The 27,721-nt window shown below is 38.0% G+C and overlaps 1 protein-coding gene across 3 annotated transcripts in view; it reads left to right on the top strand.

Annotated features, from left to right (window-relative positions):
• The first annotated feature begins 498 nt into the window (after nt 1-498).
• The window catches only part of Gpd2 (glycerol-3-phosphate dehydrogenase 2), a 140,307-nt gene continuing 113,084 nt past the window's right edge, over nt 499-27,721 (top strand). For 2 of the 3 annotated variants that reach the window (XM_076865784.2, XM_076865783.2), the window contains exon 1: nt 499-675. The gene's annotated coding sequence lies outside the window, so the exon portion shown is untranslated. The remainder of the gene's footprint in view (nt 676-27,721) is intronic. The other variant, XM_076865782.2, reaches the window with a different exon arrangement.

The raw sequence follows: 27,721 nt of genomic DNA, 5'->3' as shown, positions 1-27,721 counted from the left end.
CCGGCCTGCGGGCGGACGAGTGTCTCCCCTCTCTCGGGCAGATGGCGTGGGTGGCCCGCATGGGGAGGGGACAGGAAATCCGACACCTCCACCGGCTTCCCCGGCCTAGCTCAGCCCTGGCTTTCCCGTCTGCCAGCCAGCTGGCAAGGCGGGGCGGTGAGGCTGGAGTTCGGCACGGCCAAGGCGCAAAACAGGAACCGCAGCTTGGGGCGAAGGCTATTACGTCCGCTGCGGCGCGGTCCTAGCCAACGGGACCGGTGTCCCCGTGTCCCCGTGTAGTCATATTCATTGGGCAGAAGAGACCTCACTCGCTCGCCACCCCCGCCCCCCAACCCCGACCCGGGTTCACAGCTCCACTTCCGTGTTTCCCCGCTGGGCCGGAGGAGCCTGGGCCCTAGGTACCCGCCTGGATGCGGCGGCCCGGCCGCCAGGGTCAGCCCGACGGGAGGGAGGCGGCGCTGGAGGGGGAGGAGGAAGTCGCACAGGAGGCGGGGGCCGGCGGTGCAGGGCGCGTCGGGTTACACTCGCCCAGCCTGACCCGAGTGACATCCCCGCGCGCCTCGCTGCGAGCACAGGGCCGAGCCTCAGATCCTGGGGGGGAGGCTGACTCCGCCCTGGCTGGAGGGACTAGGTGCTCCTGCCCGCTGCCCCTTCGCGCGTGAAGATTAATCTCAGGTGTGTGTTTCCTGGGCGATCCCCCTCCTGGTCCCTGGGGTGCTAGGGGGGAGTGGTCCCTTTCTGATCCCCGCGATTCTTGTGGGGCTCTGGTGTTGCGGTAGGTGGTGGTGGCGGGAAACTGGAGCAAGATTTAAAATTTCTCCCCATCCACGGAAGACTCGTTCTTATTCGGGGTTTAACTGTTTACGTTTTGGAGGGGAACTAGGGTTTAATGCATTTGTAACACTTAGAAAAGTGGCAGGGCTTTAGGGCGGGGTTTGGTATCTCTGTGAAAGTGTATGCAAACTTTTAGCTTGTGAATGTGACTAATCTGATAAGAAGGATTGTTGCTTCTTTCTGAGGCAAGGGTGGGAACCATTCTCGAAGGGGACAGAAGCTTCTTTGAGAAACTCAGCTTACCGGGGTGTGACCGTCTTTAGAGGAAACGAAAGGTATACACTGATGAACTTAAAACAGCCTCCACTCCCCACGTAGTAACTTTGATTAGCAAAAATAGATTTGCAAAGTGCTTTGGCAAGAAGGTGCATCTGGGTGAATGAAGTGCTGCTTCTCCAGATGGTCTCTAGACCGTCTTCCACCTTCATTCACTCTGGGAAAGCCTTCCTCAAGAATTCCAAAGTAATTTACAAACACATATTCGCACCAAGTCTCAGTGACAGGGACAACCCAAATTACACAACACATTATAAATATCATAGGAGGCAACTATAGAAATAGCTAACAGCTAATTTAGTCTACTTGTATAAATAGGTGAGGGAAGGAAGTTAGTAAGTTACACTGAGTTTTTATTGCTTAAAACTGTTAATATTTTGCATACATTCCAAATTTAAGAGTGTGATGTTTCTTTTCTTTCTTTCTTTCTTTTTTTTTTTTTTGGAGTGTGGAGGGTAATGATAAGCCTCACATTGGAACCAAGCACTTTGTCCTAACTACTGACTATTCCAAGTCTCTAAGTCCCACAGTTCTTGGTGACCATCATATGAGAACTGGATGTTATTGCCCAAGGGATACCACATGCAGCTTGCAGAACTTTGCTGATGTGGGTCTTGAAACCTCCTGGTGTTTCTCACAGGAACATTATGTCAAGTTATAATACTTCCTGGATTTTAGCAATTCAGCTCTTTCAAAATAATGTAACAATACCTTAGTGAATAATACATAAGGATGAAATTTTAGTTTTGAGAATCCACATTGTTAGATCTATGCACTTTGATAGCTCTCACTTTATGTTATAAAGATATTTTTAAAAAGACCAAATTAAATATATATTTTTCAATGGATGCATTATAGAGATACTGAGCACAATTGAAGCTCTGCCTTAACCTCCTTTTGATTTATTAAAATATAAAGTTGTTTGGCTGGTTCATAATTAAAAAGAGGGTCACAAATATACCAACTGTCAGTAGGTTTAATTCCCTCCCCATTTAGTTTTTGGAATTGTTTAATACATTTATAGCTCTTAAAAGCTGTATCATTTTCATTGGCAAACTATAATAACTCTGAAATTATCCATTTAGTTATTTGTTTTCTGTTTTAGCTTCAGAATTGAAGTTCTATGAGAGTAGGGCTTGGTTTATCTTGCACTCTTACAGATCTCTGTTTATTGTGATAACTACCTTGTAATAAGCACTTAATAAATATTTCTCCAATGACTAAACTGGAACAAACTAGCTGAGTCTAAAAAACCAAAGATTTTGGCCTTAAATGGCCTAATTAAATTCACTAAGCCTCAATTGTGTCACTGACAAAATAGGGATAATAATATATAACATGTGTAAAATTGTCAGTGATGTATCAGGCAGGCAGTAAACTTCAAAATACTAGAAGGCAGTTAACTGCTTTCCTCCTTATGTTTTCTTTTTATTTTCATAAAGGAAAATTTGATCCTCAGCCCTGCAAAAAATTTTAAAAAGCCCCCCCCCCCAAATACAGTTAACCCAACAAGTCACTTCTTATGTGTTGTCCATAAATTATCCTCTCTTTCTTAACTTTAATAAGTGTATGTGTCTTGGGATAGCGGAAGGTTTGCCTAGTTGCAGCTTTGGGTATTAGAGAAGGGAAGCAATTTTGAGATCATTATTCTCTCTTTATTTTGGGAATATGTTGATGCTTTCAGGTCGGTTTTCCAAAACTTGATTCTACTTGTCAATACTTGGACTCATGGGATTGCCCTAAGTACAGAAACTGCTTCAGAAAGAAACACTACATATCACGTTGTTACACTCATCTTCTTAAGTATTCTATTGTCTTGTGCAGCATTATGGAGGGATAAATACTGGATAAAAAAGTACAGTTATACTCTTTTTGAGAAGCTTAGAGTTTAATAATACAGAACACATATAGTCATGTGCTGCACATCTTTGTTTTGGTAAAAAATGGACCACATACATGATGGACCAAAAGATTATATTACCTAGTGTGTAAGTACCCTCTATGATGTTCCCATAACGATGAGATCAACAAATGAGGGATTTCTCAGAATGGATACCTTATTCTATGTCATTGAGGCTATCAAACAATATATATATTTCTGATTTTAAGTAGGTCAAGCTTGGTTCTATTAGTTCATCAACATTTATGGAAAGAACCATTTAATAAGAGATGTCTCCTCTTCAACTAAAAATTTACTGTCACATATTGTGATATTATTAGAAATATAACTTCATCCTGTTCCTGATACAAGAATTTCCAAGATCCTTGGAATTTCTGGAGTGATTCAGTGTCTTTTTGCATATTAATAGGATTACTGGTGACTCTCCTGGATTGCTTCTGGGTGGGACCTGGTTCCTCTAGCCACCAGTGATGTGATTAGGGAGTTGAAATTCCAGCCCTACCCTTGACTTCTGGGTAGACTGAGCCAATCGCTAATGGCCAGTTGTTTAATCACATGTGATTAAACAACTCCCTAAACTCTTTTGGTGCCATATTTAAAATCCAAGGTTATGTGGGGTGGAAAGCTTGCAGGTTTGTGAATACCTGGAAGTGCTGTCCAGAGAAGGCAAGAATCACCACACCATTGCTCCTGTGCTTACACGGTGTAACATCTGGCTGCTTCTTTCTATCCTTATACTATCCTTTATAATAAGCTGTAAAGGTAAGTATTTTCCTGAGTTTTGTGAGCTGTTATAGCAGTTTTGTGAACCTGAGAAAGTTGTGGGAACCCTCAATTTATGGTCAAGTTGGACAAAACGAAGGATAACCTGGGGACTTAAGTCAATTGTGACGGCTGTCTGAAATTGGGGGTAGCGGGAGGCAGTTTTGTGGGTGTGAGTCCTTAACCGGGTGTTCTGCCCTCACTTGAGCAGTTGATGTCAAAATTGAATTAAATCACAGAGTACTAAGTTGGTGTCCTCAGAGAACTGGAGAATTCTTTGGTTTGGAAAATCCACACATTTTGTGTCAAACGTGTTGTAAATGTAGGTGTAGGTTTTTCGAATATTTTGAACAATGACCCTTTAATTTAGATTTTTCAAGCATTATGTTCTTCAAATAGCAATATGGCTTTTGTAGAATTTCATATTTGATTATGCATATATATTTTTATAAAAAATTTTAATATAGAGGGAAAGCAAACTCTAGAAACCATAACACAGAAACCACTTTATGAAAATGAGGTTTTTAGAAGCTGCTAATATCAAATGGAATGGAGGAGAATGGCTTGGTGATGGCAGAGTGACTTAAGAGTTTAATTATCTGTCTGCTGGTGACTACTAAGGCCAGGAGAAAACTTCAGATGTTTTTGTACATATTATAAGAAAAACATTTATGGTCAAGGTGACCAGTTTGGGAAAAAATTGGTCACGATTTTATGCCATTATATAACTTCAATATAACACAACAGCTTATAAATATATTTCAAAATTGATTAAAACAATACACTTCAGAGTCCTAGCTTCACCAAAGTTGTTTCCCTTTTATTTAACCTGAAGAAAGAAAGGATGTTTTGTTTCATTGTGTTAATGTCAAAGCTGCTTTGATCATATCCCTCTGTGCTGCACCCTTCTGCAGGCCATTCCACCCTGTGAAATCTAGTCCAAGTATTTGTTTGGAATTCAAGGACTTCTCTATGCCCCAGGGTTCTACCCTTATCTTCTCTAGCATCCAGCCAAATAGGATTAATTGAACTTCCCTAAATCTACTTTATTTTTATAGCTACCCTATGCTAATGCTCTTCCTTTTATTTTGTCTTTTGAAGGCCTTACCCCTAGCTTCTAATTTCTTGAGAGTTTTCCTCCCAGCTGGGGTCGGAATTGTTTTGTACACTCCCTAAACTCTTCAAGTACTCTTTTGGTGCCACTCTGAAGTCTGTATACTCCTTTGTACTGTAATTACTTGAAAACATGAAACATTTCCTTTCTGTGGAAGATCCTGCAGAGCATAGGCTGTGTTTTACAAACCTGCTGCCTAACCCAAGCTCCTTGAGCATGAGATACAACTAGTAAATAGGTGATTCTATGCTAATTTAAACATTCCTTAATTTTCAAGAAATTAGTGATAGGCATGGATTGGTTGTGATTGTCCTGCAGATAACACGGAACAGATGCATTGAAGATAATCAGTTAAACTGGGCCTCTAAGGTCTATTTCTTTTTTGGTCTTCATTTTCTCCCTATGTGTTTGGCAGTTTCAATATTTAAAGGGTATTAGGAAGAGGAAAGGAAATCACTGCAGGTGAACCAGTGTTATAAAAACAATTCCAGAAGAAAGGTAGAGAAACCTACTTGGTGTCCATTTCTGTCGGGGTTTTTAGGGCTCACTGCTCTTGCCAATTTCTCCCCTTTTCTCCACCTACCAACTAATCCAATCTGTTAAGAAAGGATTTGTATGATTAATTTATAATAAGATGATTGATGAATTATGTTATCGACCTACTCATACAAAGATCTCTGAATTCTAAGGAAACAGAACTTTGGGGACTATTTGCGAATGCCAGGTTGAAGGAGACTTTGGGGAGCAGCATTTACTTCTAAGCCTTCCCCGAAGTCACATTATAGGCACTTCAGTATGACTTTGTCTTTGTACCTTCTAGTTTCCTATTCTATAAAATGAGATGGTTGGACAAAATGAATTTAAAGTCCATAAAAAACAAGGATTGTTCTATTCTGGTCCTTCCTTCCTAAGAGGAAGCTCATCTTGGCCAATGGCGTCTATTCCCCTCTGGACTTTGGTCTGACTTTCCTCTTCCTTCCTGGAAGTTGAGGTTCCTTTCTCAGCCTTTCTAGGTGTGGCATACACACCCAAAGAATGCTGTGTTCCTTACATCTGCCTCTTTATGTTCACAGGACCAATCATAGCAAGTATATTTTTGCTTTTTAAAAAATTAGGTTTACTAGTATTAACCCATTTTGCATCCTAGCCCATCATTAACTAGCAGGGATACTTACCTGAAAAAAAAAAAAACATATTCATAAAACTTTAAAATAGAAGGAACTTTAGAGATTTAACCTGATAGTCTCCTTTTATTAATAATGATAAAAAATGGTAAGTACCTATGGACCAATTGCCATTTTCTGGGCACTGTACTGAGCACTTTGCATTATTTCATTATTATACATTATTTTATTTATCAACGATGAGCCCTGTCATATCAAGGAGCAAATGGTGGTCCAGAGAAATTAAGTGCCTTACTCAAAGACACATAGCTATTTGGTGTTATGACAGAAACTTCATGAAACCTGTGTAAAGAAATAACAAAATGAAATGATAATTCTATTCCCATGACTATTATGTATTTCCTGATTTTTGCTACTTTGGATTCTATTGCTCAACTCATTGAACAATTTAACATTTAAACATTTCCTAATACATCACCATGGATGATGCTGAAGTTTTTGAAACAGTTGAATGTACAACATGGCATGCTTGCCTAAAATAATACTCCTTTTGATTTGAGTTCTGGAAGCCCTTGACATTAGTAAAAGCTTCTCAATCTTAATGGACATGGAAACAACCTGCAACTTGGTATCAATCTTCTTTTTCCACTCCTGGGTTTGTGAAGGCTTCTGGGAAAATAAAAATCATGTAAAAATTCATGTTGTTTGTCTTTATCCATGAGGCAGTTTTTTTACTTGTGTTTACAGGAGTTTTTTCCATTTCTTGCCACACTTTTTCCAAACTTGGATCATTTTCTTTGAGTCTTCTTCTCTACCTGTGCATTTATCAGAAGATGACTGTTAGTGGTTAAGGCATACTAAACTTTTTTAAACAGAAAGAACTGAAAATATATACAAGCTTAAATGAAATTTGTTTATGCCATAGTTTGGGTTGGTGTATGGCTTTTCTTGTCTTAAGATTGGGGTAGCCTGGATCCTTCTATTTTGTGATTTAGATAATCCTTAGGGCTCTGTTTTCAATTGCATCCAGCTAGTTGAAGGTGAGAAGCATGTCCACTTTCTAAATGCACAATCTTGAAATTAATGTGTGTTTCTCATGGCTCTTTGCAAGTTCTTTCCCTGGGTACTGAAGTCCCCAGACTCTGTCCTTACTTCTCTGTTTTTCTCTCAGTTGATGATTCTGCACCAAGTCTGTCTATATTCTTGATTCTGGTGATTTCCCAAATCTGCATCCCCAACCAGACTTAGAGATTCCTGAACTCAGAGTCAGTGGACATTTTCACTTGGCTGTCCCACAGTCTTGACAGGACATTATGATTTTTCCCTCCTTACTCTCCATGCTGTTTCTCTTCTCCTTGAAGAGCAAAATAGCCTTTTCTCTCACCTTCTACATCATCCATTAATTTGTTGTTTATCAGTTACCTAATATATACTGGTCATTTCCCCACAAATTAAGACTAGTGGTTTACAAAAGAGCAACTGTTCTTGTTAAAGAGTTTTGATTCTACTGGAAGGAAAAGAAGTAATTGGTGATTAAATAAAAGAGAGACATGGGAGACATATGAGTTCCAGGAAAATAAACTTTAAACTTGGTGGTAGATTGAGATCTATTAAGTTTCCTGTGGTTGCTGTTGAAAATTACCACAAACTTTGTTGTTTAAATGAACAGAAATTTATTTTCTCATGTTTCAGGAGACCAGAAATCTGAAGCCACTTTCACTGTTCCCAATCTTAAGCGCTACTGAGCTCTCTTCTGAGGCTCTAGGGCAGAATCCCTCACCTCTTCTAGCTTTGGTGACTTCTGACCCTCACTGGCTTGTAGCTGCATTACTTCATTTTTCACCTCTATGGTCAAAATTTCTCTCCTGTTTTTCAAATCACCATCTACCTCCCTCTTAAAAGATATCAAGTTATTGCATATAAGGCCCACTTAGTAATGAAATATAATCTCTCCATCTCAATATCCTGATGTAATCATGTTTGCAAAGTCTTTTGTTTTTGTTTAAATAAGATAAGACTAACGGGTTTGGGGGATAAGGATGTGGATATATATATTTTGGGTGCCATTATTGAATTTGATACAGTGTCCAAGAAAACTTTAAAAAGTAAGCAAGGACAAGGTTTTGTAAGGCTTTGTAATCCAAGGTAGGATGTTTGGATTTTGTTTTTGGGTGATAGAAGCCTTTGGAGGATCATATGAAGGTGAATGAAATGATGTGGTTTTGCTATAAAATAGTGTCTCTTAAACTTTTCATTATTAGCCTCTGAGAGGAAAATTATAATTAAAATTAATTAAAAGCTTGAAGTGATTTTTTCTTAATATTATAGTATTCCTTAAATACTAAGATATGAGGGTTTTTGTTGTTGTGGTATAGAGTTGAACTATACAGCCAGTTGAACTATACAGATAATTTTTATCTGCCAAGAACCACTGTTAGTGGCATTGCTTCTGTTGAGAATACATGCTATTACAGATTTCTCTGGCTGCTAAAAACATACAGGATTATGGGAGGTGGGGGTAAAAGATTAGAGGCAGAACTTCAGTTGAGGGCTATTTTACTTGCTCAACTGAGAGTAATCATTGTGTGGGCAGGCATTATATTAAAAAATGGAAAGAAGTGGATAGATTTAGGATTTTTTTTTGAGATAGAGTTATGTGATTGTTCTCACTGATAGATTAATGATTCAGAGGGCCAGGTGTCGTGGTACATGCTTGTAATCTCAGCAGTTCAGGAGGTGAGGCAGGAGAATTAGAAGTTCAAAGCCAGCCTTAGCAACTTAGTGAGGTAGGCCTTAAGCAACTTAGTAAGATCCTGTCTCAAAATAAAAAAAAAATAAAATAAAAAAGGACTGGAGAATATGGCTCAGTGGTTGAGCACCCCTGGTTTCAATCCTTGGTTACCCCTCAATAAATAAATAATAATTTGGAGGGAGGAAAGAAGAATCAAAATAAAGGTTTTTATTTGCTACTTGAGCAACTGAGTCGATTACTGGGAAATGGAGAATTGGGAGAGAAGCAGAATTAATGAAAGAAATGTGTTGTTTTGGCAATAAGTTTCAGGTACTTATTAGACAATTTTCTGAAGGTGTCATACAACTGGATGAATTCAGTTTGGAGATTGGGAGAGGGATTTTAGCTGAGGTTACACAGAAGTTATTTTCATGTAGCTTGAATTTGATACTGGAGGGAGTTCCTATAGAGAATGTATTGAGAAGGGGACCTTTGGAACAAATATTATATATAGGAGAAGGAGCAGTGACCAGGGAGTAGGAAAGAAAGCAGGAGAGTGTGATGTCTCTGAAGCCAATAGTTCAGAATGTTTTAAAAGGGAGATGGTTCTACTGTGTCAGTGATGCTGGTAGCATTTGGTCATTTGTGATTTGGGCAATTTGACATATAGTTCTTAGTGGACAGATTGGGACAGAAGCTTATTGGATTAAGTTGTGGAAGTGGAGACAATACTTAAAACTCTTTCAAGAAGTTTCATTGTGAAGGAAAGCAGAGAAATTGAATAATTCTTGGTGGGGATATTGGTCAAGGGAGTGTTTGTTAGGAACCGAGGGTTTTAGAATGAATTTCTAGCCTGACAGAATGATTAAGTAGACAAGAGAAACAGGAGAGAGTGGTGGATACTTGTAGGAGTAAAATTCATAAAGAGCCAGAAAGAGAGGAGATCCAGGGCACAAATGGAGGGGTAAGTCTTTATTATGAACAGGAACATTTTTATGTATGTATATATGTATGTATGTATGTATGTATGTATGTTTTTAGTTGTAGATGGACATAAAATTTATTTATTTTTATGTGATGCTGAGGATCAAACCCAGTGCTTCACATGTGCTAGGCAAGCACTCTACCAATGAGCTACAATTCCAGCCCAGGAACGTTTATTTTTAATAATAGAAAGGACTGCAGAGAGAATCGTACAGGAGTTATAGGATATAGTTTGGTGGGAAGTTGGAGGCTTTACCTGATTTCTTCTGTTTTCCCGGTGAATTAGGGTGATGTTGAAATGTGGCAGGGTGAAACAGGTTTTGGAAGAAGGATGTGAAATGTAACAGGATTGCTAGTCAATAGGGATTTCCCATTAAAGAATTGCAGCCAGGAGTTTAACTTGAGACCAGTTGTGGTTGTCTAGTTTTCTTCAGGTATTATTTTCAGGTGTTTGGTTGAGGATGTGGAAAAGGCAGATAGTTGGTTTAACCAGTTTGGGGATCTTCAAGGTAAGAGAGAATCAGGAAGAGAGCAGGGAAAGCATTAAAGATATAAAGAGAGAGATTACAATTTTGGATCTTTATCTAACCTGTCAGAGAGGGGGTGACTGAGAGTGAAGCAAATAGTAGTGAATGGATTGAAGAACCAGATAATCCAAGATGTTGGAATGGAAATACCAGAATAGAGTAGATGAGTTGAAAAAAGAGAAGGTGACATTCACAGCATGGGGTTCTTGAAGCTGAAATCTCAAGCTGGTGCAAACAATCATGCCCAAATCAGAGGTTACGATAATGACAGCAGGTGATAATGACTGAGATAAATTCAGGAATAGTTCATCATAGCTGAAGAGGTTGAGGAATTGGAGTCTCCCTGTAAATACAGAAAATAGAATGAAGACAGAGATGAAACTGGAAAGGGGAATAGCCAGGTGTTAACGTCATAGTGAATGAGGGAACACCTAGCAGATGGGTAGATGACAGCAAGAAAGTGTAATGGGTAGTAAAGTCTAATGGCATGAATGTCAAAATGGGTAAGATTTTTGAAAGATGTTAGAGGAAAAAATTGAAAATTGAACTGGAGAGAAACTTAATCCACCTGCAGGTTGGGGATTTTGGAGATAGGAACAGAGTTGTTACTAAAAGTATTTCACAACTCAATGAAAGGGGAAATCACAGGAGCAGAGCCTTGGAGCCTTTTGCAAAGCTAGGCATTAACTTTTTAATCATTTGATCATAGGAAGGTATGAGAAAAAGGCTAGTTATGAACCGGCTCAGATAATTTGATATTTTAGTTGTTGGTACAGAATCTTTATTTACACTGACTTTAGGCTTAAAAGTGAGAATAAAAATACCATTTCCTTGAAGGGATGGTGAGCAAACAGTGTTATAAGGGTTCAGCTTTCAAAATTCAGGCTCTTACCTTTCTCATCCTGTCAAAAGGAACATTGAAACAAGGTAATTGAATTTACTAGGCATAGATTTTGAGTTTGAGGGAGTGAAAGGGAAGAATGGAAGGGTAGGCAGGTGAGAAATGGGCTGGGCTTCCAGTGGACCCATGTAAAGAGGATTGTTGAGGAAGCTGGGTTAGACCAGGTGATGTCTTGAGAGGGTCTGAGTGGGGACCACGTGGCAGGCAACTCTGGGTGACATGGCCAAGACAAGCAAAAGCTGTCTCAGAGTACCTTCTGTGCAATCTAAAGTGTATTTTGTATGTCCTAGTTCCAGGTCCAGAAGATTGGGCCAATTATAGGATAAAGGGCTCGTTGAGGGATTGTTCTTGTGTGGCTAGTAGCACCTAGGGCCTTTTCTCAGCCAGGAGAGTGGGTAACCCCTTGGGGAGTGGCCTTTTGGTTGGCATTAGCAAAGGATTGCTGCTTTCAGGGCAGGTATTTTAGCAATCCTCACTCCAAATGGCATTCGAAGTGTTCTCTATTCCAATGTCATTAGCATTGTCTTAGGACCCTTGGGAGTTTGCATCTGGATGTCGTCTAGTCTCCTTGTTTTCTTGCTCCCAGATTCATGCCCTTTGAGTTAATCTCACAGCACTGCTGTAGAGAATGGAGCATCAATTCAAGCATGATTCTATCCAGTCCTACTAGGAATATTCTGAGGATTAGTAGAACATACACATCAACTGTAACTGTCCTCATCACTAATCTGTAGCAAACAAATAGGTGTGCAAACTTCTCTTGGCAATCTGTTGCCTACTGGTCAAAGTCCAAATTGCTTTGAATTCTCATGTGGATCATATGAGATATGCAGCAGTTACCCCACCCTACTCTTTTATTTTCATCTCCTCCTCACTTATGGCTGCCTTTATCACGTTGAGCTTTAGTCATCCCACATACCACACTCCTTGTTCTTGAAAATGCTGTGTTCACTCATATCATTGCTTTTTTGCTCAGAGGCAATTTGGACCTCGTGGATCTTCACTATCAATTAAATACTGCTTTCTCTATACACCTGTCCTGATGATGTTTCTACCTCCTTTTCCCTTCGGGGATAATTACCTCCTGAACATCTTGACCAGACCTTAATTAATCATTTTTATGTATTTTAGAATCTCCTTTTCTAAACTATGAGTTCCTTCAGGGCAGAAATCATTAATTATTCATTTACAGATTTAACATAGTAGTTGCTTAATAAATGTTGTAAAACGGATGAAAATGCAGTACATATTTGCATTTACATATTGCCTTTTGTGCAATCTAAAGTGTATTTTGTATGTCCTTTTTCAACTTCCTTTTTTAACAATAGAGGTAAATGTCCTGATGAGGTAGAGGCTAAATGCAGGAAATATTTGGTGTCCATGTGGCTGTCCTTAATTAGGATGGAATACCAACTTGTGTTCTTTTACTGAGTGACTTTTATTGCTTGAGGGATTTTGTTCACTCTTGTCACTGCTTTATGGTGAGTTTTAATCATTAACTTTTTCAGTGATATATCCAAAGAAATACAAATATCAAACAAATGTGGTTTTCTAGTGTATTGAAATATAATTGACAGGGATTTTTGCCAGTGCCCACTTACAATTTGAAGGGTTGGTGTGGACAGCAGGGATTGGTGATATTTTGGTTAAAAGTCCAGTTCTTGTTTTTTTTTTTTTTTTTGCTTTTTTTCCCCAAATGTCGGTTTCCTTGATCCCACGGTAAGTAATTCCATGTAATAAAGAACTAAAGAATATAAATGAGATATCAACAATATGAATTTAGTAAGATGGGATGGGCAAACTGGAAATGGGCAGGAATGACTCACTTGTTGCAGATGGTTGGAGATTGGTGGGAAGGGGAGGGAGGGCAAGGGTGGACAGCAGGTGGCTGAGGAGTCTGAGGAATGTAGGGGATCACGTGACACAGGTGATAGTGGCTTGGAGGACACAGTACATGACTGGCCTGTGGTTCGCATGCTCTGAATAAGTGACCAAGCAAGACCCGTTTTTGGCACTTTAAGATGAAGTCATTGACCTTTGTTCCCAGGTTTGTGCTATAAAGTTAACCAAAGCTGTGGTGTACGTTTTTATATCGCAAGATCAGCGCATCACTCTCGAAGGGGCACATTCTTGGAAAAAAAATCACTTGATTTTAATTTATATATCATAGATATATATATAACATTTTGATTTTATATTAATATTTTTTTCTAAGGGAGGTGGTATACAGGATTTGTGATAGAATCAGCAACACTCCAGCTTCTGTGAACTAAAAATAAATACCAAGAGATATCATTTGGAATAGAGCATGAAAAACCACTCTTGTGGGACACAGTTGTCCCAGAAACTTGGGTGAACTCAGGCCACAAACCTTTGGTCAGGATTGTTACAGGGAAGTTTTAAAAATCCGCCAACTAACTGAACGACGAGCAGTAAAGATATAAACACTGGACTCCACGTGATAGGAGCCTGACCCAAAGTGAAAGTTGAATACCTCCCTCTGACCTCTGTAAGAGGTAACCCATGGCCCAGATCTGCATTACATACTGGACTTTATAGGGATTTATTTTAGTAGAACACTCCACAAATAAGGGTATCTGTTCTGCTTGAGAGAATGTTTGTTTTGGAGAGAGATGCTAAAAAATGCCCAAGAGGCCTGTTGCTACATCCTGGGATCATTAAGTGCACTTGTAGTCCAGCAAGTGCAGACAGAGGCCAATGCAGGTTTGTTGCTCTCTGAGACTGGGCTGTTTTTGTTCCCTGCTCTAACTGCTGTCTTCCATGTTTAATTACTGTCTTCCATGATGGTCAATTCTGCACTGCAAATGTAGACCATTTGCCAGATTTAGAGCTCATTGTAGGTGCTCAGTAATCTTAGCAATGGGAGTCTGTGATGGCAGGTGTGTTTACACTGCATTTACATTCTCTTAAATTCTGTTTAACTTTTGACATTGATGAGATTGTATAGATGATGAAACCAAAGCTCATAGTCACATAATTCATAAGTGGCTAAGTTGCAGGTCAGCCTAGGGATGTTGGTATCTGATGCACAAACAGTGAATGTTCTCCTGAACATGACAGTGATATCATTCAAATATGTCAGGACAGCGCTTGCGACTGACTGGCAGCATGCTTTCTGTACCTAGAGGAGTGGCTGTGTCCTGCAAATGAGTATTGCATTGTCACTGAGAGGGGAGAAGGAAGGTAGGCCCCTTTTGGAGGTATGATCTCCTTTCTCTGTGTATCTGTGGGCTTCTTTTAGGGCCTGGCTCAGTGCAGGGTCCCCTTGGGTGTGTTGCTGATAGAAGAGATTCTGTACATAGTTGAATGTTGGAGAATAACCACATCCAGGAAGTTTGATGAGATTTGCAGTGATTTGATTTGTTGTGATAAACGTTAAATCTCCCAGAGGACGTAATGTACAATATCTAAAAACGTAGGGCTAGTTGAGGTGCAGTTTAACTCAGGTTTAAATGGTTATTGTGTCTGATACTCAAGGCAGATTCATTCTAAGGGTGGAGACTCTTCTTCAGAGTAAGGCAGACAATTCTGTGACATTTTCTAGTTCTTGCTCCAAGATTCCTAATAAATTGCAAAGGCAACATATCTTTTTTCTTTTTCTATGTGGGTCTTTTATTCATTAAAGACAAGAAAAGTTGTGCAACAGAAAAATCACTCAAGTAATGGTCAGAAGATATGAGATTTAGTCAAATGTCAGCTATCCATCTGCATGCTGCTCTTTAGAGTTCTTACTTTTTTTTCCTACTTTTCTCTCATATATGCATATATAGTTTTTCCTTATTATAAGAATAATACATGTTCATTTTAGAAATCTAGAATATGATGCATATAAGGAGAAAAATAAAAATTACTTACAACCCTACTTTTCAAAGATGAAATTTTAGACATTTTGGGGGTTATATCCTTCTAGTTTTCACATGTGTGTTTGTGTGGATATGCACGTGTACTTTAAACAGAAACACACACACACACACACACACACACACAGGTACCTTTTTATCTACTTTTGTTCTCTTCACTTGCCAATTATCCCATCCCTACTCATAAAGAATTAATTCCTAAGCAATAAAGATATTTTTAGAATTTCTAACTTATTTAATAATATCCACATATTTCTAAAACTTTTTTCACTTTATTATAATAAATGAAAAAAAGTTTTAGAAATATGTGGATATTATTAAATAATATTTCAATCAGAATGGGATAGGGATATGCTGAGGGCAGTCTTTTTGGCATGGTGAATGAACTTACTCTCTAGTTTGGGTGGGAAAATGGGAGGAGACCCCCAGAAAACAGAAGGCCAGGGCTATGGTGTCCAGCAGTGCCACAAAGAAGGGGTTGTACAGATGATTTTGACCTTTCATGTGAGGAAGCTAAAGTCCAGAGAAGTCAGCTAGGAGGCTTTGTTGAAGCCGAGACTGTCATAAAGTAGGGTGACATCTCTGGTGGTAGTAATCTCTGCAGAGCACTCAGCTGCCTCAGAACATAGTCTGATAAACAAATCATGTTGCCAGCAGCTGCCAAACTAATGGCCAAGGGAGTTGGCAGAAGTGCACTGGGTCAGGTCAGGCTTGAAGGTGGCCACGTGAATATTGGAACCTGGATTTTGGACTGGAGTCTTATTAGAAATGCCAGTTTTTGAGTCACTTGCCCGCTAACTGCCTCATGGTAAGCCCAAGGGCTCAAGCTATGAGCTAAATATTTTGGATTAACTTTGAGTTTCCCTTAACATTATCTTGAAATTTCTCATTGAGGAGAGGCTGTTGAGTATAAATTGCTAATGTGCTCTGCTGATTTCCATCAGCTGTGTGATTTGACTGACAACAGTGTGAACCTAGCCCGCTGGGGTCTGGTGAATTGCATCCGCTCTGCCAGAGTGTTTCTTGAGCTGGAATTGAAATGCACGGCCCTTTAGTTTCCAGTGTGATGCCAATACTCAGGCAATTGACTCTTGCTCTTCAGTCTCCAACAGGGGGAAAATTATGAAATAAAATGGGGATAGACCAGGCATTCTCCTTAAGATTCAAACCCATAAATAGAAATAACTAATCATATGTAGTCTCTCTTGCACACTAATTCTCTACTCAGCTGGGTCAATCCGTTTCACTCCTATCCTTAGTTTCCTAGCTTGGTGCTGGTGGGAAATGTCCTAGGTGTCTTTGCCTGTTGAATTTGTGACTCAGGATTCTTTTCCAAAATGGGTTTAAAATCAGTTCAGGTTATATTGAATGTGTATGTGTATGTGTGTGGAGAGTCACCTGTATACAGCCCCAGCCCAAGAGGAAATAGAAATCACTTTGCCTGTTGGTATTTGAGAACCTCTTTCAGTTGACACTTCCTTGTTCCTGTCTTGTCAGTCTGAATGAAATGGAACGATCTTTCAAGTATCTTGAGTTGAATAGATATGTGTGTTCAAGATTACCTCTGAAGTTTATGTTTTCCTACTGTAGATCCTGTTTTTGATTGTGGTTTGCCTTTTTGACTATTTTCTCATCTAATTTGTTCACTCTTTCTCTCTCCTCATTATGTCCTTTTTTTTTTCATACGTTTGTTTAATCATGAAGATGGCTAACAGTGTCCTTAAGGAAAAATCAACTGCTTTTACTTGTTATTCTAAAAGCTGTCCTCTACAATACAGCTGAAGTGTTTCCTTCTTTCTTTTCCTCCCTCTTTCTCCCTCTTTGTTTTCTCATTCCTTCCTTCCTCCCTCCTTCTCTCTTCCTCTCCCCGTACGCTCTCTCATGAATTCCTTTGGATCATTGGATGATTAAAACTTTCCATTGACTTCTTATCTCTATCCCGTCAGAATAAAAACCTTGCTGGGAGGAGTTCATATGTGATTTGGCACCTGTCTGGCTTTCTGACTTTGGCTGGAACATATTGCCCACGTCATTTACTCTGTTGCAGTCACGGTGGCCTTTCAGTTTCCCAAGAGGCCCAACATGTGCATGCCAGATATCTTTGTGTGCCTGTTGCCTCTCAGGAGACCCTTCTGTCAAGAGGCCTATGTGCTGCTCTCTCCTTTGTAATTACATTTTCCTGTGAACATTTTATGTGAAGCAGTTTCCTCAGCTCCCATTACTCTCTCACTTGTTATTTATATTATTTTTTCACGGCACTTGTCTTTTTTGAAGATATTAACTTTTAATTGTTGTCTTCCCCAATCGATGAGAACAGAGGATTCGATTCCTCAGTCCCTGGAGCTGGGCAGGGGATGCAGCAGTTATCCATTCCTCCTAGGTGAATGCATGCCCCCAGAATCAGCATTCCTCCTTCCAGCTTCTTTCCTTGGGAAGGTCCTTCGGTGATGCTTTCCTCAGTATGTGATGGAACTTGTGCTTTGGTTAATTTCCAACAAGATATAATTTTTTAAATCATTTTATTGTTCATAATAGGTGTGTTTTCTATAAGGTAACTTCCAATAAGGAATTGTGTTTTTTTTTAGGAGTGGCAGATAGATTTTTTAAAATTCATATATTTAAAAAATTTTCTTTAAATCCTAGAAAGGATGGGGAAAATGTTCTAATTATTTCTAGAACAGAAGCAGATAGTCTTGCTACATTTTTTGCCTAAGATAAGATCATGTGGGTTTATATAGATGAGGCAGAATTTGAAATATGAATTTGCTTTTTAATGCCTGGATGGGCACATGTATCTGGTTTGAAATTTCTAATATTTGTAAGAGTCATGGATAATTTGTTTTGTCCATAGCATGTATAGCAAAACCCATAAGTTATCTGGTAAATTCCTCTAGCTTCCAACACAAGCAAGAAGGGGGAGAAAGTCCCCTGAATAGTTAGAGTCAGAATGTTGAAAATCCAAATGCAGATAAGTAGCTCCTTTTGCATTACTTGGAGATATTTATTTGTATTTGAAGTACAGTTTTAGATAATTTGTTTCTCTCTCTCTCTCTCTCTCTCTCTCTTTTTTTTTTTAAACCACAGTGAAGAAATCTCATAAAGCAGGTAGAGGAAAAATTCAGATGAGAGCAGTCTGAGTTGGGGCTGCATAATGAAGGGGTTAATAGTGTTTTCTTTTAAACTGTTCCTGAGGGTATCACCCTACCATAGCATGTAGTATGGATGATTCTTAGGTCATCAGTAATTAAATTTAGGGTTAATAATTTTTATTCAAGAAGAAAAAGTGGGAAAGTGGTGGGATGTGCATTTTTAAAAATACTTTAGTGCAAAATACTTTAGGATTTTTTTTTTTTTCCATCAAAACCAAGCTCCACTCAAATATAACCTCTTGGAAGACAGGAGTTCTGTGTTTGTTCTCAGTTGTACGTTCAGTGCCTGGCATGTGATAGATAGTCAGAAAATAATTATTGAATGAAAGAATGAATGTAAGCCTTAATTATGCAACAGTGCTAAATAAAGAGGACAGTAAGACAGTGCCACCTGTGTTAGTTAGCTTTTTGTCACTGTGACAAAATACCTGAGAAAATCAACTTAAAGGAGGAAAGATTTATTTTGGCTCGTGGTTTCAATGTATGGCCACTTGCCAGTAATGAGGAAGTACATCATGGTTGAAGTTCATGACAGAGGAGAACTATTCTCATAGCTGCCAAGAAGTGAAAGAGAAAGAAAAAGAGGTGGGGGGAGGGGTACAGGAAAGGTATGGGGACCTAATATTTCTTTCCAGGGCACAAGCCCAGGGATCAAACTTCCTTAGACTAGGCCCTACCTCCTAAAGGTTCTATCATCTCCCAGTAGCACCAAGGAAGATGATGAAGGCTTTAGCACATAGGTCTTGAGGGACATTAAGACCCAAACCTTAATAACACTATCTTTTATGCATGGGGATCCCCACCTCCCAACACACAGAATGAGTGAAGAAAAATCATAAAATCATTAAGTGTTAAGATATTAAGGTAAAGTAGCTTAGACATTTTCAGGGATACCTCATTTATGGTTGGAATGAGAATCAGCAAATTTGAATAATTTGCTTGAAGTCACAAAAGAAGTTAGTGAAAAGAGAAAGAATGACAAGGGAAGTCTTCCTAATGGGTCCCTCCAGAATGCCCCCTGGTGATTTTATCTTTTAATCTGACATTTTGGGAACTGAAAGAACACAGAGTTCTTTTCATCTTTTAAAATCAATGACGGCTTTAGGGAGAATATTGAGTAGAACTTTTTGTCTTCTCTTCATGGTATGAAAATTTTAGACTGCACCTGCTGTGTCACCTTGGTACATAGTATCTCATGCACAGTGCCCGGGTTTGTTTATAGACTAGTACTTGAATGCTTTCCACTTAGGGTATATGCCAGGCCTTCTACAGAAGAAAAGAAAAATTTGAAAAGGAGAGGGTTGTAGAGGATGCTTGGTTAAGAGGGGAGAATAAGATTTTGTGATTAAGATGATTCAGTCCAGATGTCATAAAAATATGATCATTATTTTTGCAGAGGTGAAGCAAACATAGAATATTTCTTCACTTATTGGTAATGGGTGGTGGTGAGGGGGGTGGAGCATTTAGAGAGTGTTATTGTTTGCATATATTTTTTGATGTAATTTTTTTGCTGTATGAATTAATTCAATTGCTATCTCTTATTTTCTGATACTTATTTCCTAGAGTCCAACATTTTTAGGAATGAAATCACTCAGCAAAATAATACAAAACATAATTGTTTTGGCCCTTGTACATCTCAAATTTTTTTTTTTGCAAGTGTATAATGTGTGTACAATTTATATATATATATATATATATATATATATATATATATATATATATATATTATTATTATTATTAGCTATGTAGAGCAATGAATTTAAGTGTAAATTTCAGTAGACCACAGGGGAAAAAGAATGCAGGATGTAAAATGTGGTTAGCTTTGTTTCCTGGGGATATTCTCAATCTTAAGGAAACAGAAACTAGTCTCCCCACCTCAACACACTTCTTGTGCTCTGCTACATTTCTTGACTGTTCTTGATTTGAACATTAATTATTTGTGCAATAATGTTTGCAATAGAGCTGTATTTAAAGTAATTTTTTACAAAGTACATAAATTAATTGAAAATATTATTATAATTAAGTATCATAAAACTCATATTTTTAAAAAAATGAACTCAGAATTTTATCAATTACAGTCAATAAATAGTTCCCAAAACTTTCTTAGTCATCAGTGATAAAAATAATGAATAAAAACTCGGAAAGTCAATTGACATTGGCTTTTATGGTTAAAAGAAAAGGCAAAGTTTCAAAGTTTTGTTTGTAGTTATTATATATGAAACATAATTCTTACACCTTCTACATTGAAGCTATTTTAGAAGGTTTCAGACCAGTATTTTGAAGTTCCTTTGAGTTTTTTGTCTTCAAAGAAAAGGTTATATTTAGTAACTAATCTTTCCAAATTCATAGTGCTGTTTAATAAACAGAAGATATTTGAAATCTATAAAAGATTAAGATCTAGGTAAGATCTGATCTAGATTTAGGTAACTAGAATTTCATTATCTGAGGTACCCCTTTCTCTGAATAAATTCTGTATCATCTAAGCTTTTCAAAACCACAAAAGTTTATAAGGTAAAGGGGTGATTTCTTCTTTGTTGGGCTGGGGATTGAACCAAGGTGGCTTTACCATTGAGCTGCAACCCCTGACCTCCTCCTCCTTCTTCTTCTTCTTTTTTTTTTTTTTTTTGAGACAGGGTCTTAGTAAATTACCCAGGCTAATCTCAAACTTGCCAATGCTGGCTTCAAACTTGGGATTCTCATTCTCCTGAGTAACTGGTATTATAGGAGTGCGCCACTGTTTTTATAGCCTATTGTTTAGTATGCAGTATCTTCTATGACAAAATAAGTCACAAAATGTTATTGAAATTGATTCTACAATTGCTTGCGTGTAAAATCTGAAAAAGAGTTTGAGGTGCCATAGGAATGGCACCTGTTTTCCTAACCAAGTAGTAGGGTTAATAAAAAGGTAGGAAGACTGAAAAAAGCAGTACAGGACTAGTGCGATTAATCTGACTAATGAACTTTTTAGTGTGATCCATTAATGACATTCTTTTTTCCTCAGGGCTGAATCAAAAAGTGTGTTTTTTTATACCCACAGGACTCTTTTTAATGCTAAGTCAGGCATTTCCTGTTAGTTGATATATAGGTACAAGTTTGTTTCTTTTCATACTATACACACTGTATACTCAGTGCTCAACCTGTTTTATGTTTTTATAAAGGGTGAGCATTTTCAGCATGGAATGTTCCTGGTTTTTATTTTTAAGGGTCATTTTTATTTTAGGCTTCTTGGAGTTACCCTAAATTATATATATGATAAACAAAGAAGGCAGAAACATATTTTAATGGAGATTAAAAATAGGATTCTATAGCTTTAAGCAAAAAAAATCCATGAATTTATCTAGAATGACAAAGGATATATTAATTTTGATTTTAAAATGAATTTGAAATGGAAAAAAAGTTTACTCACATGAACTATCATTATAATTTTTATAGTAATTCTATGGAAAGCAAATACAATAGAAACCATTCTGTTATGAATTAAAGTATGATCATTTGTACTTAATGAATATACATCTATTATTAGCTGAGATGGGCTTCATTGATTTCTTGTAATCCTATGGGAAACTTCATGAAAATAAGGAAAAAGGGTCAAATTCATGACTCTGTAATTCCAGAGAATATTTTAGAATTGGTAGAAAATGTAAGTAAATAATTTGGCCTTGGAAACAGCATATATTTTGTAAAATATTGGATCTTAAATAATAAATGACAATTGGAATGTGAGTGTGTTCCTCTAAGGCCCCTTCCTTTTTGGTATATTTTCATTTTGGAGGACTTCAAAATAAATGCTTAGTTAATGATTGTGATATTGTGTATTACATTAAAAGAAAAATTGCATATCAAAAGCTACAATAATGTTTGAGACAAATTCTTCAGAAAGAGACTTTCGATTGACTCACTATAAATGGATATTGACCTTATTTTCTCCTTTTATTTTTGTTCCTTTTACTTATACTGTTTGAACTATGATTGAGTGCCTGAAACCAGCTCAGCTTCTTTTGGCCAACCCTCCTGTCGAGCTCCCAGACTTCTGCCCTCTTTTGAGGCTGAGGAGTGGTCCTGGGCTGACCTCTTTCTCAGTCATCCACAGCTGTGGGTTTGCTCCTAAACGGATATAACTGACCTAAATTTAGGCGCCCTAGAGAGACTTAGTAGGAAACTTTTTTCCAAAGTACTTTCTGTCTTGAAATTGTATGAATTGATATAAAGAGAGTTTGTTTTCTTTCACTTTCTCTTTGTTTTATGATTTTGGTCACTTTTTTTTTCTTTATTAAAATTATCTCCTTTTGTTAAGACCCCCGTTCCCCAGCCCCTGCCACCCCCCTTGCTTCCCATTGCTTAGGTTGTGCCCTTCTGGCACAGGATTCCCTAAAGAAATGAGTTGGAACTAGAGGAATATGCCTTTCCCTGAAAGTCTTCTGGTTGTGTATGTACCTATTCACAGTGCTGGTGCAGTGTCAAACCTTGGGGACAAAGGCAGGGTTTGACACTGTACCAGCATGTGAATACGTTTTTTAGCTTCTTGATCAGTCATACACCAATAGTCTGTACATCCAGAATCTGAAGATTCATTATATTTCTAACTTTCCTCTGATTTTTCCTTGGTTCTTTCCTTTGTCTTTTGTTGTCAGTGAAATGCTTTTCTCAGGGACCTCTGAAAAGCATTTTTGTTTGTCATTTAATGTCCTGCTCAGGGTGTGTTTTCTTTATAACTGAGGGTGATTGAAGGTAGGTGTCTGCTGTTTTCTCAGGATTTGACACATTCACTTTTTTCCATTGGGCTTATCTCTGGTGAATAACTCTTCCATCCATTTCCTACCAACTCCTGGCCTAAATTTTTTTTTTTTTTAAAGATGTTTAAAGTAACCAAACAAAGATCAACAAAAATAGATGATTCATTTTCAGTGTATGGTCTAGGACTTTTGTATTTCTTAAGAACAGGCTGATATGTTTCTAATATCGTCTGTTTCATTCATCTATACCTGACAACTTTCAAAAGCATGCTGGAGGGCTGAGGTTGTGGCTCAGTGGTAGAACGCTCCCTAGCATGCATGAGGCACTAGGTTCGATCCTCAACACCACATAAAAATAAAATAAAGGTATTGTGTCCACCTACAACTAAAAAATATATTTAAAAAAAAAAACTGTGATGGAGGGCTCTCTTTGTGTTTCTGTAGGAAGTGTTAGGTATGATGTATGTGGTGAAAGTGCCTGTCTGGTGGGAAGCATCACAGGCAGAGCTAACCCTTTTCTCTGCTGTAGGGTGAACTTTGGGGAAAGAGAAGGACCTGTTCTATGCTTAGTTCATGGTGTGTTTTGATTGCTATTGTTCTATGTGAGCACTTGATCAGTATTTGTTTAATGTGTCTGAACCCTGAGATACTTCTTCAAGGAGAATTGTACAAAGCATCTGACACCATATTAATTGGAATAATAGAGAGTTTGCTTTGTTAAAACATGTCTAGTTCAAACTACTAAGAAACCTTGGCTTTTCCATTTACAAATGGGCTGCTGGGTGGGAAGATGTTTTTGAGTTCACTTTGTTATCTTCCGTTGTGCTGTGGACTTGCTGACAGGATTCATGATTATAGACTTATTGAGTAGGACTTTCTCTAATGGGGTCCTGCACCTTTTATTTTGTAATTTCATGTACTTTCCTCTTATAGGATTTATATGTGGGTGGACCATGAGGCTTGTCCCCCCCCGTCATGTTGTGGCAGTGTGCATGACTCAAAGTAGGTGAAGGGGCGATTTTCCATGCCCATTTACAAGGTGAGGATGGCTGTGCCACTGATGTGTAAGGAACTGTTGCTACGTTGGATCTGCTTATATGCTTAGTTTGTAAAAGGCACAGTGATGTAGCACATTGGTACCTGTAGGTTATATCCTGGGATTTTATTTTATGTGTGAAATGCCTCATATGTCTGGGGTTTTCAGTGTTGGGAATCAGAAAAGCATGGAACATCTTTATATCTTACTAGGAACCCATGTCCCAAAGACTGCAAGGCTGGTTGAATTACTAATCTGAAAATGATCATCAAGCTCTATTTTTCCCTCCCACTGATCACACTTATAATAAGATGGGAACAAATGTGCTTACTCATGGCTGGCAAAAGAATCAAACTACTGAGAAGTTCTCATTTGTTTTCTTTAATTAATGGAGGTCAGAAAAGTCATCATGGAGACCAGAAGGATCATGCTGATTTCTACACAAGAGCCCAAATAGGAGGGTTTTGTAAATTGAAGGTACCCAGGACTTCTTCCACAGATGAATGACAAATCCATATGCATGTATTCTTGTTTATGCTAAATTTCCGTCCCGAAGAGTAAGGCTGCTGGGAGAGAGAATATAGGGTAGGAAGATGGGAAGAGGAACTTGAGTAGGTTCTTCACAGAATTCAGGAACCCATGACATGTGCTGCAGTCAGTTTGCTTGTGACATGTTGTTGACAACTTCTGTACTTTTCAATTGGCGGTTATTACTTGCCTTTAAAAGATTAAAATATGTGGTAAAGTCCTTCAGATTTGTGATCGAGCTCAGCAGCCTTGTCTCCAAATGGAAGGAGGCATGCGTGGGGCAACTATGTGTATGAAATTGATAAGATCAATTAGACTCATTGTTGAAGTCACTCTGTCCACAATGAAAGTCCCCAGAGGACACTTTCTTATGTACACATATGAATATACCACAGTGAATCTTACCATCATGTACATCCACAGGACTAGGATCCTAATTAGAACAAGATATATGCTTATATAAATGTATCAAAATAGATTCTACTGTCTTGTATAACTAAAAGGAACTAAAAGGTATCAGTGAAAAAAAAAAGAGAGAGAGAGAGAGAAAAAAAAAACAGTAAGGAGTTCAGTTGAGCTGGAAGAGTTACAGTGGTCAGTAGGAAACATGAGCCAGCAGATCTTGAGAAGTGGCAAATCTAGTTTTTGTTTCTAGGAAGAAGTTTCCTGCGTCCCACCTTTCACTCTGACTACTTTTGTGACTGTTAAACCCACAGAGCCCACTGTTTGTTGTTTTCTTTGAGTAGGTGTTCTATCAGTGTCTCAAATTTCCTTAATTCCAAACTGAGCTCCTTTTCTTCCTTAAACCTGTCTCTTTTTCTAGAGGTTAATATTGTAACATGGGGGCTAATTTCCAGCTACCTAGGCTCATATCCCTTATCGTATTCAGTTTCTTCCCACTTCTTTATGAAGTCACTTGTCTGGTCCTGTCATGGTCTTAACTTGGGTACTGTCATTAAAGATGTCTGCAAATCCTTGATCTTTGCATTTGCACTTTTAGATGTTCCTATAAACCAGGCTCTTGTCCTCTCCCATAGGGACTATTTTATTGCTCTCTAATTGTGTTATTTCTTAAGTTTCAACATGAAAGTCTACTTGAACACTGTTTATAAATATGAAAAATGGAACAAAACATCTTGCTTCTTTGATCTACAACCTCAGCTTGCCAACAGATTATTATCAAAATACCCTACTTAACATAGGTAGAGTTGTCCTCTCTTGTGCTCTGGGATGCTGCTTAAAACCTCATTTCCAGGAGTGGGGCTGAAGCTCAGTGGTAGGGCCCTTACCTCGTAGGTATGAGGCCCTGGGTTCGAGATTCTCAGCATCACATAAAAATAAATAAAAAAGTAAATAAAGATATCATGTCCATCTACAATTAAAAAATTAAAAAGCGAAAAACAAAAACCTTGTTTCCAGCCAAACTGGATGACCCCTGTATGCCTCTGCGATATTGCTGCAATAGTACTCCCTCTCCTCAAGTAGTCTCTCTCTAGGTAGCCCTTTCTCTACTCATTTTCCTCTAAACCTTTTGCTTTCTTCAAGCTCCTTCTCAGATATCCTGTCTTTTTTGAAGTCTTCTTAAATTCTTTGAGTCAGAATCATCACTTGCTCCACTACAATCATATAGCACCTTACTTCTTTTCTACAAGAGTATTTATAACTTTCAGTATAAGCAGAATAGTTTTAAGATATACTTACAAGACCGGATTTGCTATTTCATTGTACAAATAGATTGTGAACTGCTTGAGGCAACTAATAAATGTATTTAGAGGAAGAACATTTTGTTTAGGTTTTGCCAATTGAGCCAATTTTTGTTTTCCTCGTAAGAATTAGAGGGCTGGTTTGTGCCTAAGTCAGAGCCAAATCGGAGACAATGTATTATGTGTTTTAATTAATAGGCTACAAAATATGGACACCGAGTTATGACAACTAAGTTCATTTTAATTTTGGATCATTCTTTCCCTGTGGTTTTCTTATACTTTAAATTGCAAACGGTGAAGATGTGTCAATTTTTTGGCCCCACTCTTTTCTAACTTCCCTTCATGGCTTTTACTTAGAAGGAAATGCTGTGATCATTTTGAACACTTTTCTCCTTACGAGGGAATGTAAACGTGTTCCTATCCACAGTGTATAATTCATGTTTATCTTATTTTAAATTTGTTAAAGGTTCTTAATTATCTGGCAGAAAGTTACTGATGAATACTTTTCTACAGGTTTCTTCCTTGCTTTAGAAACCTGAATACTGAAGGTCTGTACACCTTGGATAATTGAGATTTGGCCTTTTTTGGGGGAGTGACAGCAAATTATGGTTGTAGTACTTGGGGGGAGTTACTTTATGAGACCAAAAGTAGGGCAGAAAGAACCACCCAGTATTTGAGGCCTGTACTTAGTCATGGTTTTCTCTCACTATGGAGTGACTTCAGGAAAACCCCCTCATTCTTCTGAACCACAGCTGCCTCTTTTATGAAATTACTATTATTATTATTTTGCAGTGCTACTGATCCAACCCAGGATCTTGAATGTGCCAGGAGTACATGTTACCACTGAACTATAGCCCAGTGCTATCAAATTAGTTGTAGTGAGGGTGAAATGAGCTGATATGTGCAAAAATTTAAAAGCTTGATAGCAATTATCTAGTACACATTCAATAAATGGCAGCTATTGTCATTGTAACATTCAAAGCACTAACAAAAATAATGATTATCTTAGAAGAACCAGATCAAACTGATTGATTCTGTGCTTTTGTTTTTAAAATACTTGCAAGCATGTTTTTTTATTATTATAATTAGCTAGATGATCTTATAGAAGGATTTGATCAGAGTAGAAATAATGATCCCTTAAGCATAAGTAATTTTATGAAGTTATCTAAAAAGGAAACTCTTTATTGATTATAGTCAACATTATTGCTAATTCTGGCAATATGTGAATGCAGTTTTTCACTAGTGTTAGTGGCTCATTGAAAAAAATACATGAAAATATCACCTTTTGCAAGTGTTGTTCTCAGAAAAATCAAATTGAAACAATACAATTAAGTGGGTAGGGAACTCACATTTATGGAAGGACTTAGCTCCAAACTTGTCTGGCTGAATGAGCAACTTTGATTTTGAGACATTTTTATTGACTGTGTTATATATAACATCCCTCAGGTGTTCATGTTGATGTGTGGTATCCTTTGTGAGGTCATCAGTGACATTATCAACAAGACAGAAGCAATGATACTAAGCTAAGTTTAATCAGC

This window comes from Callospermophilus lateralis, chromosome 9 (genome assembly GCF_048772815.1).
Source record: "Callospermophilus lateralis isolate mCalLat2 chromosome 9, mCalLat2.hap1, whole genome shotgun sequence".
Taxonomy (NCBI): Eukaryota; Metazoa; Chordata; class Mammalia; order Rodentia; family Sciuridae; genus Callospermophilus; species Callospermophilus lateralis.
The sequence above is the reverse complement of the archived record's forward strand: the minus strand, read 5'-3'. Positions and strand labels throughout refer to the sequence as shown.